The sequence below is a fragment of the Vicia villosa genome, linkage group LG3 (assembly GCF_029867415.1).
Source record: "Vicia villosa cultivar HV-30 ecotype Madison, WI linkage group LG3, Vvil1.0, whole genome shotgun sequence".
In the NCBI taxonomy this organism is placed as follows: domain Eukaryota; kingdom Viridiplantae; phylum Streptophyta; class Magnoliopsida; order Fabales; family Fabaceae; genus Vicia; species Vicia villosa.
The window spans coordinates 134,294,293-134,310,589 of record NC_081182.1 but is presented as its reverse complement, the minus strand read 5'-3'; the positions used below and the strand labels follow the sequence as shown (position 1 = coordinate 134,310,589).

Here is a 16,297-nt window from a genome sequence, read left to right as displayed (position 1 = left end):
ATTTCCGATGCTTGATTCTAGACATCTTAAACCAAAAATCACAACTTGATATTGTTTTTCTAGTTTACTTTCACTTTTGATGCCATAGATCATGACATATTGAACCATGGATTAAACTCATAATGTATATGGTAAATTCAATGGGTCTCTTAGCTCTATGGTGGCGAACTAATTATCGAGAACTTTATCAAAAGGTTGAGGTTAACCCGGGCATTCAACTAAAAGCATTCTTTAGTGGTGTTGAAAGTTTCTAAACCCTTTCTTCTTCTTTTATTATATCCCTGAATCAACTTTTTTGGGGGTCATTTTTTCTCTTTTTTTTTACAAGAACAAACTCAACAAATTTCATTCATCAAACAAAACTCAATACAAGGAGGTACCATTTTAAGGAAACTACGCCTAGACCAAGAATTGGCCCGCCTTAGCTAAAGTATGGGTAACCGATTTTGCATGGCGCCTTAATGAACTTTACCTCAAAGTTCGGAAATAAACATAACAAATTCTGAATAGATTTAATGATAAGACTAAATTCAGAGGGGCCGACATTTTTGGCTTTAATATAATTAACGACCAATTGACAATCACTTTCAAAGGTAACATGAGAGAAATGGGATGAGATGGCATTATGGATCGCTTCCTTCAAAGCCATGGCTTCAGCTTCATGGAATAGAAAAAAGATCCACATCCCAAGAAACACTTGCTCTGATGAATTTCCCCAAATGATCCCTAAAGCACCACCCTCTATTAGTAGTACCACAAACATTATTAAACCCTGCATCAACATTACACTTCACCTGATTTATCATAGGCGGAATCCAAACCACTGAATTATTATTAGTATCACACCCTGTATGCTCCTCTCTAGCTAAAAACCAATCATACAAATTATGATAAGCTTGTAAACCAATTCTTATAGCATCTTGACGATCATCTTTCCAAACCACATTATTTCTACTTCGCCAAAGGACCTCAAGCATAACAACAAATCTACCCTTATCCCTACGGTCCCTCCCGACTACAGACGTCAAAAATAAGAGACTTAGCATCATGAAAAGAATTGTAAACGATGGTCGATTATAGATGACAAAACCTTCTGCCCGCCAACTTTGAGAAGTAGAAACACAACCGAAAAAACATGTCAATCATTTTCATCTTGTAAATCACACCAAGGACAAAGAGATGGACAAAGAACATGGTGTTGTTGCAAATTATAGCGAGTTGGAAGGGCAGCCCCTAAAAATTATCCATAGCAAATGCTTTGCCTCGAGAAGGCGCGCAGATGTTCCACAAATATTTCCAATTACCCTCAATATCGTAGTGTGGGAGTACTACTTTGCACCCCTCTCCAAAGTCTATATCCCGATTTCACACTATAAACACCATTCTGCTCCTCTTTCCAAACCAACCTATCTTCTACGACATCCTCCACCAAAGGCACTCTAAGAATACTTTCAGCCCCTGCATGATCAAAAAGAGAGCTCACCTTTCCCACATCCCATTGTTTTGACATTAGGGAGCAAAAGGTCTTTAACGAAAAGATCATACACTTCTTGAACTTGTGGACCACTAACCCAACAACTTCCTTTCTCACGGATGCCAAGGATCCAACATAACCTTAATTCTATTCCCTTCACCTATGCTCCACCTACTTCCAAGCTTAATAACATCCTTAGCTTTCCATAAACTTCGCCACACAAAACTCGAATTATTACCAATCTTAGAATCAAAAAGGAGGAGCGAGGAAATACCGAGCTTTGAAAATTCTAGCCACAAGCGAATTTGGGTTCGCCATAATATTTCCATCCTTGTTTTTGCTACCATAGCCATATAAAAACTTTTGAAGTCCCTAAATCCCATACCTCATTCACTCTTCCGCATAGTCATCTATCCCATGCCAGCCACCTTATGCCTTATTATTTTGATTGCCCCCACCAAAACGAGTTAAGAATTCTCTCAATGTTGTTCACCACCCCATCTGGAATCAAATAGACACTCATAATATAGGCGGGAATTGACTGAGGCACGTATTTAATCATAACCTCTTTCCCCGCTTTAGACAAATATTTACCACTCCAAGAATTAATTCTTTTCCATATACGATCCTTAATAAACGAGAACACCACCTTCTTACTTCTACCAATCATGGAAGGTAAACCCAAATATGTCCCTGTCCCCATCACACGTCTCACCCCCATCACATTGGTTAGGTCCTCTTTGAGCCAACACACTCAAATTACGGCTGAAGAACATTTCAGACTTAGAAAGGTTAATCACTTGACTCGTTGCCTCAGCATAAGTTTTTAAGGATTACCAGGAGATTAGACACCTCCGCTATAGTCGCCCTGCAAAAAAGAAAACAGTTGTCAGCAAAAGCAAGTGGGACACACTGGGTGCCCCCTGCAAATCTGAGCTCCATGGATATCTCCGCGGGAAACACATCTCTTGATAAGAGCAGAAAGGCCTTCAAACACAAGGATGAACGGATAAGGTGACAAAGGGATCGCCTTGTCTCAGGTCCTCTTCTTGGAAAAATGGGGTCAGACTCTATCTGAATTAACAAGGACAGAATAATGCACCGAAGTTACACACATCATCAACCAATGGGTCCATCTCTCATCAAAGCCTAGTTGAAGTAGAATACCTCTAAGAAACCCCCAATCTACTCTGTCATAGGCTTTACTAATATATATCTTCAACGCCAAATTAGCCATGTTACCACTCGTCTTCCTTATCAAAGCATGAATAATTTCCGTAGTTGCCATAGCGTTATTAAAAATGGACCTCCCTTCAACAAAAGCCGACTGCTCCTCCGAAACACATTTATCCAAGACCACTTTCAAACGATTAGCTAGTAGTTTTCCAATTAGCTTGTAGACAACATTACAAAGAGAGACTGGGCGAAGATCCTTCATTTCTTTTGGTTTTGCACATTTGGGAATGAGACAAATGGTAGTCTCATTATGCTCTGAAGGAAAATAACCTCTAGACAACCATACATAAGCAGCTTGGAAAATATCATCACCACATAAACTCCAAAAATGTTCGTTAAAACGCCATGTTGAACCCGTCCGGGCCCGGAGACTTATCTGGATGCATCTGAATCAAGGCCTCATACATCTCAGCTTTGGTAATTTGGGATATAAGCCTATAACTATCATCCTGCGTTACAACCGGTTGAATTGCAGTTCAAAACTAGATCATACTCTCCCTGCTTTGCATCAAATAGATCTTTAAAATAAGAAATTGCGATTCGACACAACCCCTCTCCATCTCTAGCCACAACCCCTGTTTCAGCAACAAGCATGTCTATCTTCTTAAAATTCTTCCTTACTGTTGCCGACTTATGGAAAAAATTTGAATTCGAATCGATGTGTCGTAACCAATGCATTTTAGCTTTTTGTTTCCAGAAAATTTCCTCCCGAATCAGAATTTTGTTGTACTCCTTCTGCGCCTCAAAGAATCTACTAGCTGCACCCTCATCATTTGCCAATCCTGCAGCTTCCATAGCTGCCATATGCAAAGAAAGATTGTGGCTCTTCTGCTTATACTTTACTTTATTCCAAATAGAGATCCTCCTTCGCACAATTACTGATGCGATGTAACACCTCACCATTAACTTCAGCATTCCAACTTTGGTTCACAACATCATCAGTTAACTCATCATCTTTTAACCAAGCATTCTCAAACCGGAAGCAATATTTCTTGGGGCAGTTACGATGAGTCGGATCGCAGTGCAGCAAAATAGGACTATGGTCTGAATAAGAGGCGAGTAAATTGATAAGTTTAGCATCCGAAAAATTGTCCCACCACTCTTCAATATTTATAAAAGTAATTTTTTCCAACCACCACAAGTTACTTATCAATATCCAACCCTGATATCATCTCCTAAATTTTCTACTCAAGATCAAAATGACAATGATAAAACAACCGCCAAAATATTGAGAAACGTTTTAGAAAACTTACTCAATGTTGAACCGACTAACATTCACGACATTAGTTGATTTTTCTCATTTTATTTGTAACTATTTTTTTTTTGTAAATATCATGACACATTAATAATACAATTAATAATAAATCGTTATTAATTTACATTAACAATAATTTATTTTGACATGTTAAGATAGTAATTATTATCTATTAATATATTTTTTTTTACAATTAATATAGAATAAATAAATAGTAAATAAAAACTTTTGCCCTTTCTATCCTTCACTCCGTTTTACCGCAGTTTCATTCTCACCTTTGTACCTTGCAACAATACTCAATTCAAAGTTGCAGCAGCAGGGTTTATGCTCTCAAACTCTCTCTTCACCCTCTCATGGCTTCTCTCTCCAATACTTCACTACCACACCAACTTCTATAACAACTTCCCCTAACAAACCCCTTCTCCTATTTACCCTTTCTGCCGCCACTTCAACCAAAAACGGTCCCTTTATCACATTACAAAGCTGGGGAGGCTATTGGGTTTGTTTTCAGCCATGTGGGTTTCTTCTCAGACTACCCCTTTTAGGTCACCCGTACTATTGTCCCCTCTTGTTTGTCTTTTTCTTCTCACTCTTCTTCTCGACCCTTTCGTTTTCCTCTTTCCTTCTCTGTCGTTTTTTGCTTCTTATGGATCACCCCAACACAGGTTTGTTTATTCTGTATCCAAAGTTCTTGTCTTTAGTTCATTGGGTCTTAATATTGATTAATAACTTTGAGGTGTTTTTATGTGTTGTGTTTTGACTTCGGTTGAATTTTTACTTGTTTTGGGTTATTTGTTTTGTAATGTGTTCATGTTATGTTTTGTTTTTATTTGAACTTTTTGATATGCTATATAGTAGTTGCATTTCTAGAGATGAAATTTGTAGTAAAAGTTTTGTTTTATTTATTCTTATTGGTGTTTTGTGAAATTTGGCTTTGTTATTGTGTTTCTGAAGTGGAGAGATGGGGTGAGGGAGGTATTGAGTAAAGGTGTAGAGAGAGCTTGATTGGATAGTCAGAGTGGAGAATGATTTTGCAGGTGGTTTGTAGTAAGTGTGTTCTAATAAGAATTCTTGGTGAATGTTTGGTTTTTATTTTGGAAGAGCCAAAAACAATTCTATAGGTATATAATTGATTTTGGAATGTGTTAAGAGTTCCACTATCGGACAATATATGGCCTGACCATGTCTTTATAAGCGAGGGAAATCGTCACCCTGCAAGCTGGTTTTGTAGGGTTGAGTTAGGTTCAACCACATTTCTTAAGAGAATGATTTTGAGGTGTTTGGTTCTTCTAAAGTAGAATTGACTCTGCCTCTATAATTGATTCTACTTGAAGCTAGGATTTGTAGCTTGAGTTTAAACGTAATTTTGGCATTGAAATTTACTGTTCAACTCAATTTTGCATAAAAGTAACCATGGAAATTTTACATGGCTTAATGATTGCTAGTAGTTTTTATATTTATGTTGATAAGTTTGATTTCGAGTTTGCTAGTTGTTTAGCTTTTAACTTATTCGATATAAATTGACAATTCAACACTGAAATTGAATATCTAGTTACTAGAAACTATCAAGCAAGGCTTGGATTAGGGTTTTTTCCTTGGCTACATAGCCTTGTTTTCCTGAGTTGTTTGCTATTACAATCTATTGATCGGTACATTTATATTTTTTTTCATGATATGCCCAGCAGAAGAAAAATCCAATCAATCCAGACTGCCAATAATGTCCCCTTAAATAGAAATTTGTCAAGTAACTCGCTTCAATTTAGAGAAGGTTCATATCGCCTAAAGCGAATATCTTTTGGATTGAATAAACGCAATGACATGGAGTATAGTCGTAATTCTCCAGTACATATTTCAGTTATGAAATTTTCAACTGCGTCAAATAGCATGTTGGAGGTAAGAAATCAAAACAAGACGGAAAGAAGATCTGAATTCCTTGAGTTCCTATGATATACAAGCTAGGATGATGCCGCATTCGGGTCCTCGGGATTACAGCTTATCCAAAAGACCTCGTAGAAAATTATATGGTGTTGAAATTGGCTGGAATGAGGCTAGTCATAAACTGACTCGGGCAAAAATGGAAATGCATGATATGGCTAAGGCTAGTCCGTATTTGTTGAAAACAAAAACAATTGCTTGTTCTTCTATCGGTCAGGAATCGGCTGTTTCCATAAATGAAGGTTGCAATGTTATGCTGCAGGATCTATGTGAACCTGCCTCGCCTTCTCTTCAACAATCTATAATAGAAAACTCAAAGATGTTGATAGACTCTGAAAGAGTTGAGACCGAGTTAGATATATCTTCATTCAAGATCGGTGAAGAGAAAATTGACGAGGTTAATGGCAATCACAGTTTGACAACAACTGCAAAAGAAGCGACTAATGCAAAAGTTGACAGTGACAATGACACGCAGTGATGAACAATCAAAACTTCGGGAAAGGCTCTGTAGTATCTACAATAACATATTGGTTGTTAATACTCTTTCTCTTGCCAAAAAAAGTAGCTAAGATGCTTACAGTAAATTACAGACATCTTATTCATGCATGTGATACTGAGGTATAATTACCGATTCTGCTAACTTTTTTCAATTTAAATTGCATTTCACAAATGTTAAGCATGTGATATGTGCCAATTTTTAATGTCTTGAAAGGTATCGAAAATAGATGTCAAAAAAGAAACACCGGTAGATCATGGGGAGATAATATGCTTTAGTAATTTATTCGGGTCCAGAAGCGGATTTTGGAGGTGGGAAGTCCTGTATCTGGGTAGACGTTCTTGATGGTGGAGGCGAAAACATTTTAAATATGTTTGCAGATTTTTTTCAAGATCCATCTATTAAAAAGGTAGCTTCTCTTTCTCCTCATTCTTCTGTTTATGTTTTTATTCTTATTAGTTTGTTTGATTAATAATTTGGTAGGGTTTACGTGACGTAGATTTGAAAATGATTTTTTAAATATCAAAGTCACCGGGTGCATTTTACAGGTCTGGCATAACTATAGCTTCGACTGTCATGTTATAGAAAACTATGGATTTAAGGTTTCTGGATTTCATGCTGATACAATGCACATGGCACGATTATGGGATTCATCGAGACGTTGGGTTGGTGGCTATTCTCTTGAAGCACTTAGTGGTGACAAAGATGTCATGTCTAGGGCTAATCTGAACTAATGAAAAGGATTTGATTGGTAAGGTTGTCGATGACGACTATATTTGGTCTGAGAAAGGATGAAGAAAGATGGATCTTTGGGTGTTAAACGGTTACCATTGACCCTGTTGAAGTACTGCAAAGAGAAGAGCGAATACCTTGGATATGTTACTCTGCCTTAGATGCTAGAAGCACTCTGAAGCTTTATGAGAGCCTAAAGAATCATCTTTCAGATTTGCCTTGGAAACTTGACGGAGAGCTCTTACGAGAAAAACATGTTCGATTTTTACGAGAAATTTTTGCAGCCATTTGGTGAGCTTCTTGTCAAAATGGAATCTGTGGGTATGCTAGTGGATCGGTTATATCTTCAAGAAATAGAAAAGGTGGCGAAAAGCAGAGCAACAGGCGGCTGTTAATAGATTCCGAAAATGGGGATCTAAGTATTGTCCTGATGTCAAGTATATGAATGTCGGCAGCGATGCACAGTTTGCGCGTACTGCTTTTTGGTGGCTCTGTGAACAGGTGCATATTATTTAAATCTTTTATGGAGCATTTGTTTCTATCTTAATTTATCGCACGTCTTGTTCTCAGTTTTTTCAGTGAAGTGGTTCACGAATGTCATGAAAGTAAAGCTTTTGTTTTTCCTGCCCTATTATACAGAAAAAACCACAACGAGGCGGTTCCAACTGAGCGGATATTCAAAGTTCCTAAACGTTGATAAAGTGATTGAAAAAGGAAAAAAGACTCCCTCGAAATTACGTGATATTAAGTTGAATAGCATCGGATATAGCCTAAACGTTGACATGTACACAGCTACTGGCTGGCCCTCATGCAGTGGTGCCGCTTTAAAGGCGCCTGGCTGGAAAAGTTTCTGCCGAATATGACTTTGATCTTGAGGATGAAGATGGAAATCCTTATCAAATCGAAGATGAACCTTTAGAAAATAGACAATTCTGCTTATGGAACGGCCTTTTCTGCTTTTCCAACTGAGGAAGAAGGGAGAGAAGCTTGTCATGCAATTGCTGCTTTATGTGAAGTCTGTTCAATTGATTCTTTGATCTCTAAATTCATCCTTCCCTTGCAGGTAATTTAATAAGTTTATTTTCGACTTTTTTTTTCCAGTTTGGTTGTGTTTATGAATTTTTATGTTGTATACTAGCTTAATATGTTTTAATTCAATGACAGGGAGATAATATATCTGGAAAGGATCAACGTGTTCATTGTTCCATAAATATCAACACAGAGACTGGACGTTTGTCAGCAAGAAGACCAAATCTGCAGGTTTTTCCTACTTTCTCATCAGATGTATATTTGGACCGATTAATCATCGATTTCATAAAGACGAAGTTTTTATCTAACTTGTATAATTTACATTAGAATCAACCAGCTTTGGAAAAGGACCGATATAAAATCCGTCAAGCATTCATAGCTGCTCCTGGAAATTCTCTTGTAGTTGCTGATTATGGACAGGTATGTAGTTTACCTTATCTGTCGAACTGAGGTAGTTGCTTGGTATTTCATTCCGTTGATGGAGTTATTACATATTGTTACAGTTAGAACTTAGGATACTTGCACATCTTACTGATTGTAAGAGCATGTTGGAAGCCTTTGAAGCCGGTGGAGATTTCCATTCCAGAACTGCTATGAATATGTATCCATATATTCGTGAAGCGGTTGATAACAAAGAAGTGCTTCTTGAATGGTATCCTCAACCTGGTGAAGACAAACCCCCTGTTCCTCTCCTCAAGGTAAATTTTCTTCTGATCTACTTAAATTTTACTCGGTATTTCATATCTGGCATCAGCTATTAACTTTTTTCATTTCTCAGGATGCATTTGCTTCTGAAAGAAGAAAGGCCAAAATGCTTAATTTCTCAATTGCATATGGAAAGACTCCGCAGGGTCTTTCTAAGGATTGGAAGGTACCTTGAATTCCATCACTTATTATAAGTGCTTGCAGAGGCTAACAGCTGTGAATTTTGATTCGATTGTTGAAATACTTTTCTGTCAGGTTTCTGTGAAAGAAGCTAAGAAGACAGTTGACCTCTGGTACAATGATAGAAAAGAAGTTTTGAAATGGCAAAAGCAACGTAAAAAAGAAGCTTTTGAATTCGGATGTGTTTACACATTGCTAGGACGAGCACGGCGGTTCCCCGAGATATTCCAAGGTCAAAACTACTATAAAGGTCACATTGAACGCGCTGCTATTAATACCCCAGTGCAGGTAAGTAGCAAACTAATATTCTTTTTTCCAAAGTTTGAGATTCATTGCCACTTTATGACCTTTTGTTTTTGGTTTTCTGATGTTTCTAATGCAACAGGGAAGTGCAGCTGATGTTGCGATGCTTGCCATGTTAGAAATATCGAATAATAAAGAATTGAAGGATCTTGGATGGAAGTTACTTCTTCAGGTTAATATTTATATAAAGAACTTGCCTGTTTAGAATCCTTCTATAGTTACATTTTGGCTAATAAGATTTTTGCATACGACGACAACGTAGGTTCACGATGAAGTCATATTGGAAGGACCAACGGAGTCGGCCGAGGTTGCAAAAGCTATAGTTATCGATTGCATGTCAAACCCCTTTAATGGTCAGAATATTCTCAAAGTTGGCCTCTCTGTGGATGCCAAGTGCGCACAAAACTGGTACGCCGCAAAGTAAAACATCGAATCAAAGCTGTTGCACCGTGCTGTTGCACCGTGCTGCCCTTTGGTTTCATACAAAACTGCATGGTTTCTGTTGGTGACTAATCAAAAGAGGCTGAAAAAGTTCTATCCTCTTTCATTTATAGAGGGGTGGGTCATAGGAATGGTTTCATTGTGAATTTTGTGTATAGAATTTTTAGATATGAAGAAGCAGAAAGGAAAAATCAATAGTGTTAACATTTATTAGCTCTACTTTCACGGTTTTTTAAATTACAAGGTCGTTTTGGGTTTAGTTTTGAGTCATTTTACAATGTGGCTCTAGGTTTTGTGCAACCATGTATCATTTTGTATTGTTGAATTTGTTGTATATAAATCTCATTTGTTCAAACTCTATCTCATTTGTCAAACTCGAGAATCAGTTTTAGCCTGTGTAATATTAAATTAATACATACACAAGTAAAAATAATTTTAAATATATAAGTTTTTATTAGAGTTCTAAAACTAAAAAGGTGAAATAAAAAAAAAATTACAAAAAGACAATAGGCTCATATTGAGTCACAATGGTTGTTCCTCAAAACACTAAATTGCAACACAAACAAGTAAACTAGATAAATGATAATTACATCAAAATTTTCATTTTAAAATCAAGCCAGTGTTCTAGACCAAAAATAAAAAACAAACTTGTGTTGAAATATAAACTTGTAAGGTTTAATTGTAAGAATCGACACTGCTTAGATAACAGAAGCAGATGCCGTGATATGATCGAGCATACTGCCTTGCCAACCACGAATGACTCGCAGCAACTCCTCACTGGGCGAACAGAAAAAATAGTTGAAATGGAGATGCAGGGGATCGAACCCTGTACCTCCCGCATGCAAAGCGGGCGCTCTACCATTTGAGCTACATCCCCATGTTGTTTTGTTTGAAAATAATGATATATTGATTTATTAGGTGGAGCATGGTATTGGTATGTGAACTTGTAGTAATATATTTGAATTAGGATGCTGATATTGGTTATAAATTGCATTTATCAGCATAATTTTGTAGCCAACAATTTGATTAATTCATAATTTATAGCTCTTCCTTCTCCTTATTGATTAAAGGTAAACCATGAGTATCAATATCATATCATTATTTACTTTATTGTTTGAAATTTAGGAAACCACCAAACTTGTCGAGGTTAGAATTGAAAGACAGTTCGAGCAAGGATTGAAGAATCAATAAGGTGGTTGTTCATGGTGAGCACAAAGGAGAATTGGTCTGTGCTTGTGGGAGTTATGACTAGGTTGTTGGAACTCTCATAAGTTGGAACTTGCATGGACTTTTTCACATTTATTTAATAGTTACATGCTTGATTAATGAATTTATTTGAATTATTATGTTTTCTTCTTCTTAATTGATTGTATATTTTTATTTTATTTTATTTTGTTATATAGGTCACTAATTATCTTGTTTAACTAAAGACTAACATGGATCACACTCCGACTAACATATCAAAATTCGTTATTATTTACAGATAGATCAGATCGATCAGTTTAATGTATACATAAAGAATTAAACAGGACGAGTCAACACATAAACACAACTATAGTTATAGATGTTAAATTTTTATCGTAGTTTAACAATAATTAATCTTCGTCAACAGTATGAATTGTTCACTACACCTCATGTAGTGCTCCGAAACACTATGGAAAAAAATGCTCTGTCACCGTTAAAAGATTGAAATCTGAGCGCACCACAACACAACAAATCAACAAAGCTTTTCATCAGAAACATACCACCATCCAAGTTTTAAAAAGTCAAGATTTTGGAATTTGGATATGTCGTTTGTATTTTGGAATTCGAAAACATCAGGCAGGAAAACGAATGTTGCATTACCTTGTGTGGGTAATAATTTTTATGATCATAACACAAAAAATCTTAAACCCTTTCAAAATCTCCTTGTATTCTTATTCAAGATTTTCACTTGCAAATAACACTTAACTATATTTCAACATCAAAAGGCGCAAAATCGTCTGGAATTACGGGTAATTGACATTTATGTCATTGATCATCATATAGATAATCTAGTTTTTTCTTTTTGTACTACGAACGCGTAATCCGAAGATTGAAATCCGGATTTTAGAAATCAGATTCATTCAATGTTGATTGTATTTGTCTTATTATTTATTGCTTGTAGTTATGGTGAACCTTGATGTTGTGATCAAACACCTTGATGTCCTGATTAAAGCTAATGCATCTAAGGATGATGATCCAGAATTACCCCAACAAGTTGTTCTCCACGTTGATGTTTAGAAAGAACCTACCAATAATGAACTTGAGTTTAATTTACGTGAACATATGCTTGAATGAGACTGCACACAAGTTGTCAAATTAGGGTTTGACATTGTTATTGGGAGATCACATTTAAGTTTTGACAAAACACATATGTTTGTTACAATGAGATGCGGAAGAATTAACAAGTATAATGAACTTATCCAAAAGTTGAAACGCGATGACACTGGAACGAAGAAACGTGAATGTCCTTTTAAGTTGTCCGGGTACCATAAAGAAAATAATGAATGGACATTTAATGTGATTTGTGGTGTACGTAATCATGGTTTAGATCACACGTTAACTGGTCATCTGATTGCATGCCTTTTGAATGCTGAAGAGAAGAAACTTGTTTATGGCATGACATTGAACATGGTTCAACCCATAAGCATACTCAAAACTTACAAAAGGAAAATATCCAAAAATGTATCAAATATTATGCAAGTATACAATGTTCGCAACTGAAACAACAAGGCGATAAGGGATCTAAGATTTGGGATACAACAATTGTTGAAACTATTGGATGATGATTAATATGTATCTACGCACAAAGTGTGTAAGGATAGAAAAACTATTCAAGATATATTTTGGGTTCATATCTATTCCATGAAATTGTTTAATACTATGTTGATAATTGATTCAACATATAAGACCAATAAGTACATACTTCTTCTAAAACATTGTTGGTGTTACTTCAACATATATGACTTATTCAGTTGACTTGGCACTTTTCAGAATGTGTAAAAGAGGATAATGTTAAATGGGATTTAGAAGTTTGTCGAAAATTTTGAAAGAGCAATAAAACATGTCACTGGTGATTGTCACCGATCACAATACCGAACTGATAAATTTGATTGCAATGTTTCCTACATCATAAGCTTTCCTGTGTAAGCATCATATAAAAAATGTGAGAGGTAGACTTAAATCCGTGGTAGAGACCAAACAAATCAAAGGTGTAGATGCGAAAATGGTAAAACCTAGTCAAATTTTGGAAAGCATAATGGATGACAGGAATGTTATAATAAATTCTTCTACATCTGATTTATATTTCGGATATGTCATGCAATTCAAAAAGGTTTGCGCAAAATATTTTGATTTCTTGCAATATATCGAAAGCGCTGTATTACACTAGGTGAAGGAGAAAATTATTTGTGCATGGACTCATCAGATCAGACACTTTAGAAATACTATAACTAATAGAGTTGAATCTGCTTATGCTACATTGAAGAATTGGTTGAGAAATAGTAAAGGGGTTTGTGTAAGGATTGAGAATCAACAAATTAAATGATTCAAAATCAGCATAAACATCATTTGGTTGCAACATCTCAATATTAGAACATAAATTCAAAGACACTAATATGTATTTACAGTTGGTTGGTTATATATCTCGAGCGGGATTGAACTTTATTCATCACAAAGTTATGCGAGCAGAGAAAATAGATCCATATAGCTTCAAGTATGATTGTACATTTAGAAGAAAATATGGTCTTCTGTGTGCTTGTTTCATTTCAAAGAAGATGTAACTTGATCGACCCATACATATAGATCAGGTACAAACACATTGCAAATGACTTCTATTTAATGATGATGGTGTGACCAATGAAGGTAAATCAGATATATCTATTATAACAGAATGAGTGATGATTCAAGAACTTTTTCGAAAGTTGATTATAAAATGAAATTGCACATCAAATAGTAGCTACTAAAGATAGCTTATCTAGAAACCAGAGATATGAAACCATTTGTAGAGCTGGTAAAAACTAAGGGTGCTCCTAAGAAGGTCAAACCAACACTGAGTGAAAATTCGACCAGGAGGTCTCCATTCTATTTCGAACATGTTGACTCACTTTATTTGGATTATCCATTTCACAATCCAAAAAAATGTTCTATTAAAGATACACATTGAAGAGATGCATTTTTTATGCACATACACATTAATTGAGTTGTTTATATTAGATGTGACGGTAACTGCAATTATCGCGCTTTTTCAGCTTTACTAGGTAAGGGAGAGGAGAATCATACCCTTGTCTGTCAACATATTATCAAAGAGTTGAAGACCCACAAGAAATCATACACGAGGCTATGCGGGGAAAAGAACAAAATAATGAAACTCTCGATCTGCTTATTCTTTGTCTTAACGATGCAACACCGAAGGTAAAATAGACGTGTTTCTTTGAAATGGTTTATCTTATAACAAGTGCATATAACCAAGTGTGTATTGATATGACAATATATGGTTTTTTAGAAACATTTTTCTTACATCGAAATGGTCTGCCTCAAAATCAAGTCGAGCGCATTATGTGTTCAAGTTTAAGTTTATTTGAAAATCACAACATATAGTTCAAGTTTATTTGAAACCAGAATGTCTTATACCACAAACATCCCTTGAATGGTCATCTAATTCCAAGAAAGTGAAATTTCCCTCAAGAGCATTATCAATTATTTCATTGTTTTGATGTTTTGTGTATTATATACTATCGTTGTTTTGATGCTTTGCGTATTGTATATTATCGTATTTTTTTAGTTCCTCGTTGAATCTTTCATCACACATAAATAATATGGTTTACATGTATATAATGAAAAATTGACTAAAGTCAACCTTCAATCAATCAATTCAAGGTAATGCATGATCTAGTTCAAACAACAATTGGAATTGATTCAAACGATACTTGAAATTGGTTCAAACAATATTGGAATCGATTCCATTAAGTCTTTTTCAATTTTCTAGTATGTTTGAATCAATTCACACAGGTTTGGAATCAAATCAATTAAATTTTTTTACCATTGATTTGTTTCCACTTATTGGAGTCGATTCACTCACCCTCTAGAATCAATTTAATCAAGACTTTTTTTTCAATTTTGGTCATGTCATTGCTTATTTCCAATTCCAATAACGGGTGGAATCTATTCTAATAACTCCAATCTATTTTTGGGAAATTAAGGGTGGCTCATTGATGATGATGGTGTGGTATGTAATAGGTACATATGAATTTTAAAATACGGACAAATGAATGACATTTTAGGGTTTCGTAAGGGTGGTTGTCCACCATTAAGGGTGGGAAGAACACTTCCCTACATGATATGCATCTTAACACTCTTTGGCTCTATTTGGTAAAAATAACCAATAGTTGATGAGTGATAACTGATAGCTTATAATTGATGATTGGTAATTTATACCGGATGATTGATAACTGATAGATTATAATTGATGACTTGTAACTTATAGTTTATGACTGATAGTTGATGAGTTGAGTGTTTGGTAAATTAGCAGTTACATTGACTGATAAATGCAAAATGATATAAAAAAAACATTCTTAATTAAAAACATATCATTTATATAATATTATTAAATTATTTTTTATTTGATAAAAATAAACATATTATTAAATCCATCAAAATATTATAAATATATATGTAAAATTAAACATAACACAAAAATATATTAAACATTTATATATAAATTTTGTAATGAAATTTAACAAATACACATAAAATAATAGCAATGAATTTAGTTATATTGATCCAAAATATAATAAAACTATTTCTGTAGAAACAATGCTTCATCTCTCTTATTCTGTTATTTAAAACACATTTACTTTAATTTAAATTATAACAAAATATAAAGGGTGAGAATGAATTTTTATTAAAATAATAAAGATGCAAATGAAAGAAATAACAAGGTAAAAGCTACAGGTTAAAAAACTAATTCAAATGGTAAAACCTACAAAGATTAAAAACTAATTCAAATGGTAAAAGCTACAAGATTAAAAACTAATTCAAATGGTAAAAGCTACAAGATTAAAAACTATTTCAAATGGTAAAAGCTACAAGATTAAAAACTAATTCCATGATCTTTTTTATCAAATGTTTCAATAAAATATTGTAATCTTAACTATTTAAACTATTAACTAATCTATTTTCAAGAATAAAACTTAAATTCTAAATTGCAATTCAAGTTAACTCTTACATTATAGCACTAGGATCTTAACTCCTTTTTACTCCAATTTCAATTTCGAAATCACATTTTTATTATTAGAAGATAATCATGAAAGATTAGATATACAAATATACAGTACCTGCCACTTATTAAAATATCTAAAACATGAATCAAAATGATTACATTGATTATCACCAAAAAAAAAAAAATGATAACATTGATATTATTTTATTACCAAATCAAACAAGTTTTAGGGTATTTAATGTTTTTCAAATATGGGTTTCAAATTCCAAA

The 16,297-nt window shown here is 34.7% G+C and overlaps 1 non-coding gene and 1 pseudogene across 1 annotated transcript; one reads left to right on the top strand and one right to left on the bottom strand.

The window, feature by feature from the left end:
- Positions 1–4,213: 4,213 nt before the first annotated feature.
- LOC131662432 (DNA polymerase I B, chloroplastic/mitochondrial-like) lies at positions 4,214–9,996 on the top strand (annotated as a pseudogene).
- Positions 9,997–10,590: 594 nt separating this feature from the next.
- TRNAA-UGC (transfer RNA alanine (anticodon UGC)) lies at positions 10,591–10,663 on the bottom strand. Its single transcript has one exon. It is a non-coding gene; the product is annotated as a tRNA-Ala (tRNA).
- Positions 10,664–16,297: the final 5,634 nt, after the last annotated feature.